Genomic DNA, 4,814 nt, shown 5'->3' with positions numbered 1-4,814 from the left:
TCAATAAACCTCGATAATGTGATTCTCAACAATAACCTTACCTATATATTTTGCTAAGGTTATACTCTATAAAAGAACAATTGATTCTTCTGGATCATCTACATAAAAGTCATATCCTAATGATTCTTCCAAAATTGTCTTTCTTTCGACAAAGTCAAATCTATGTTTAACGAAAAATTAGCAATTAGTCTTCTCTAATATATTTTGATTCATTATTGTTTACAAGCTTTGAAATGAACAGCTACATGTTACAGACTTACAGGTCTTGTATTTTTTTCCCAAGTCATCAAGTAATGATTTAACAACTATGGTGTAGTGTTCTATTATTATTATTAATTATAATCATTCCCAAGCATATAATCAATTGTTCTTTACTCAAGTAATTATTTTTTTCTTCCAAATTCACTGTTGTGATGAAATAATATATATGTTGAGTTAAAAGAATTTTAAGTCCTAAAAATGAGAACATTTCTATGTTTCTCCTTGACACAATTAAAGAACTTTAAATTTCTTACTTTTATCGCTAGATATGGTAAAATTCCAATACTATCATGTGCATTGCAACAGGAATCTCATTTATGTAGGGTCATGGAGGAGTTGATCACATTTTTTCCAGCAACTATGTTTACAACAGGAGCAAAAATAAGATAAATGTACTACATATTTTGTCATTTCTAAAATAAGTGGTATGTTTATTTTAATGTTGTATTTATATTATTAGTGATTGTTGGGTTAGTGGCCTTCTAAGAACTGCTCATTCAGATATTTACTTAGTACAAGTTTGTAATTTTTTTTAAACAAAAACAGTTTTTAAAATTAAGATGATTCCACTTGCATTACTTTTTTCCATATGCATTTCCCCTCATATGTTTGTCTTTAAGATGAAAATTTGAAGATGATCTTCTTCAAAATCGAAAATCTTCTAGCTTTTAGAATCTAATATGAGATGATCCAGATATAGTTCCAACTTTTATGTTATTTTTGTACGAAGATGTTGCGATCGAATTAGCCATTGAGACTAGAAAATCAGGCTATAGCTTAGAAGTCCTAACTAGAGATCGAAGTACTTGGCAAATAGCGACTATTACTTGCATAGAGTTGTTGGAACGCAAGGTTCAAAGGAAGGGTTCAAGCTAGAAGTTTAGCGAGCCATTTCACTTTTTAACGAGTATTTGAAGTGAATATGAACACATAGATGTCCCTTTTGTTTAAGTACATGGGCATTTGTCCTCTTCTTGAAAAAAAAATGTTCAGTGAAGAGAATGAAATAGTAAATTCATCTCTTTTTTTTACGTTCACGATAAAACATCAAATTTACATGAATTATTGTGATTAAGCCCGCCTACATGGCGTCACAAGAAGCCAAGAATTCTCTTTTAATTTAAATTTTCTGTTTCTACCCTTTATCCTACCCATGGCATACGGCACTCCAAACTCAAATGGAAAAAAAGCATCGCTTCGGCAATCAGTAATTTTAGAGAACTTTTATTCTCTGCCTTTCTCTCCCCGCATCGTTTCGAGTTACCTCCTCTGTCATTTCCCTCTCTCGCAGTAATCACAACTCCATGCCGGTGCACTTCTTCCACAGCGAAAGCACCACTGCCCACGACCTTGGTGTTCTATCTATTGCCCCTACCAGCATACCACCGGCAGCCTCCGGATTCTCAACGTCATGTGCGCCATTAGAAATTGACAAGTTTAGGAGCCCTTGATGTATCTATCCTTACTTCCAATATTCCTCACCTGAAGATATCTTCATAGACTATCAAATGATTTAGAGCCCGTTTGGATGGACTTAAAAAAAATAACTTTTATGTATGAAATGCTTTTAGAACTTTGAAGTGATGAAAGTTATTTTTATAAATAAGCAGTTGAATGTTTGGATAAAAGTGCTTATGTTGAAAATAAGTGTTTGAATTTTAGGGTTAAAAGAATAAAAAGGGTAGTTTGGAAATTTAGTTAAAATATAAGGGATATAAAAGTAATTTTTATGTTCAAAGAAAATCACTTTAACCACTTAGAAAAAAAAAATTCAAAAACTAAAAAGGGGCTTTAAATTGATTTTGACCAACTTAAAGCCCATCCTAACGGGCTCTTAGTTTGGCTCTACTGGAAGTACAAAATATGAATCAATTATTTTTCATTATTTGGAAAACAACTATTTCGATGGCCATGTGCAATTCTAACAGTAAGTTTCTTGACTATATGACATCCTTTATTAATGGATTGATATAAACTTTTTCCTTAATTGATAACTGTAAATCGTTGGGGTTAATTTTTCTCACTTATTCTATCCATATATTGAGTTTACGTAGTTATATATAATTATATACACATTTTAATTGAATCTTGAACTCGAAATAAGTTTATGAGAGAGTTTTCACGTCTCTTGCTGTAGATAATTCATTTTGATTTTTGCTTCGGATCTTGATTGAGGGCATTGTTTTCATCGAGATGTAGATTTTAGTCAACTGCAAAGTGTTGGTACTGGTGGAGTGAGAGAGATGATGCGGTATTTCTTTCAATAATTATATATTTTGATTATTGCAGCGGATACATCAATTTAGTCTTTCCTGTCTCTTATTGTTGATAATTACATTAGTCTTTTGCAAAATGATGGAACTGGTGTAGTGAGAGAGACCAATGTGCTGTTTCTATTCGATAACTTTTTTGGTTATTGCAGCGGACTCGTGATTAGGCATATGCTTGCAGACTAAGGGTATAGCTCCATTTCGAGAAAATCATTGTTTTCCCTATTTTCATGCTATCTATATAAATGTATTATTAAGATGAGTTAATATTTACATTTGTGTCATAAATAGCAGAGCACTTCATATCAGCTATAGAAGAGTCAAACAATTAAAATCCACAGGCACCGCTACTAATTTCTAATGATCCTGATAAAGTCAAAGGCAAGTTGTTGCTTCCACGCAAAGACTTAGAAAAGGTACTTTGGTGTGTATTTTTTTTTATGGTCAAATACACAGATGGATGTTGTTTTGTCATTGTATTTCAAAAAAATTGGCATGTCTGGTATCTGTATTTGACTCTATTTAGGCCTCAGCTACTATTTCCTAGCCATTAGTTGTGCAGGAAGTGAATTATGAATCCTGGATGATATCTTCATAGCAGCTAAGGATTACATTGATTGTTATCCATATCCATCAAGATAAAATTTCACCACTACAATCCTAAGGCAAAAAGCAGAGAATTAAGATTTAACAAAGTCCTTTCATTGCTTCAACGCCTTCGTAATAAAAAACGCCCAGTCTCTAATTTTGTTAAGTTCATATGTCAACCTCAACTACACACCGTTATTGATGTGAGTCCAAGGGACTCAAATTCCTACCTAATTCTACCTCCTCTAATATTGTTCTTTTAAATTTTTTGGTTTATGTATTTGATATTAATTGAAATTGAACAACTATATGTTGTTTGCTACTCATTTAGATTGTGTAGTATAACAACAACTGATGATGGATCTATTTCTCTGCTATTTGCGTCTCTTAGCTGGTGATTCTTTTAAAATATTTTTCTATGTTTTTTGTGCAGATGTTATGTTGCTAACATAGGGATAACATATTGAGTTAGATATTCATATTTTTGAGTAATTAATATGTGTTGTTCTTCTCATTCTTTTCTTTCAATAAAGCAACTAGACAATATGAGTAGATAAGTGGTTTGCAACATACAAGTGTTGTAGAAGTTGTCTTCACCTACGTTTCTTGAACGACATGTCTTTCGAAGTAGTGTTTAATCGTTCACACTCACGAATATATCATGTTGTATCTTTAGATCATCATGTGATTTTCATATGTTTACTTATTACTTGAAGTTATGTAATCATGCATGAATTTAGGATCAATGCCAAAAATTATATTTAATAACAAGGACATTACTTTATTTTATAACCAAATCCATCCAACAAACTTGGAATATCTTCATAAATTTTCCTTTCCTTTTTAATTATTGTCCTTTTAAAGGTCAACTAAATAAAAATTGAGTACAGATTAAATGAAAATGATCAAATAAGATATTCCAAAAAAATTTACTCTAGAATATAATAAAGGTAACGTTGGGTTAATGTACTCTTCAAACTTCAAATATTTTAATAAGGCCACTTTTGGATTTACTTTGTCCAAATAGTTATGTATAGCCTAATAGGACCAAGATGAAGTTGTTACTTTCCTGGTTGACAATTAGCTTAACTTCAATCACGCCTACCTATATGCAGAATTATATAAAGGAAGGGGTAAAGTTTGCGTACATCCTACCCTCCTTATACCCCACATGTGGAAGTACACTAAGTATCGGTTATATGTTGAGAGATGTGAATATTTGCTATCATTTTTCGCAAGAAAGTATTTCCCAAAAGACTTGATGCAAGTATAGTAAGCAATTAATTATAATGCAACTTATTTTTCAATTTTTCATGTTTTTTTCCCTCTTAAGGATTCTTATTCAACTGAAGACAGGGCTATGGAAAGATAATCTCAAAAATAGTGTAAACTTGTTTGTAATGTATGATGATATAACACATTCTTGCCTTCATAAGATGATTCGGGTAGCTATATATTTACTGTTTAGAAAGCTATTTTAACTATTTTTTCGCGAATTTCTCATGTGACTGTCTTTTCTCTTCTTATTTAGAATTATTGTTTTTGTGGCCACCGGTTAGCATTTTCCTGAGTAATATTCTTGAAAGACTGTCACAAGGATTTAATTTTTTTTTCAGTAATGTTGTTTGTTATTTGTACAGTCCTGTTTTGGTGATCTATTAAAGATGAAGGGGAAAAAACCTACAGCTTCATAAA

General features: G+C 31.6%; 1 long non-coding RNA gene across 2 annotated transcripts; it reads left to right on the top strand.

Moving 5' to 3' along the window:
- Positions 1–262: 262 nt before the first annotated feature.
- On the top strand, positions 263–3,575 carry LOC129900697 (uncharacterized). 2 transcript variants are annotated; one of them, XR_008769671.1, is made up of 3 exons: positions 263–686; positions 2,826–2,947; positions 3,553–3,575. It is a non-coding gene; the product is annotated as an uncharacterized LOC129900697 (long non-coding RNA). The 2 variants fall into 2 exon arrangements; XR_008769670.1 differs by adding an exon at positions 2,399–2,512 and having other exon boundaries at positions 2,826–3,569.
- Positions 3,576–4,814: the final 1,239 nt, after the last annotated feature.

The sequence above is a fragment of the Solanum dulcamara genome, chromosome 8 (genome assembly GCF_947179165.1).
Source record: "Solanum dulcamara chromosome 8, daSolDulc1.2, whole genome shotgun sequence".
Lineage (NCBI taxonomy): Eukaryota > Viridiplantae > Streptophyta > Magnoliopsida > Solanales > Solanaceae > Solanum > Solanum dulcamara.
The sequence above is the reverse complement of the archived record's forward strand: the minus strand, read 5'-3'. Positions and strand labels throughout refer to the sequence as shown.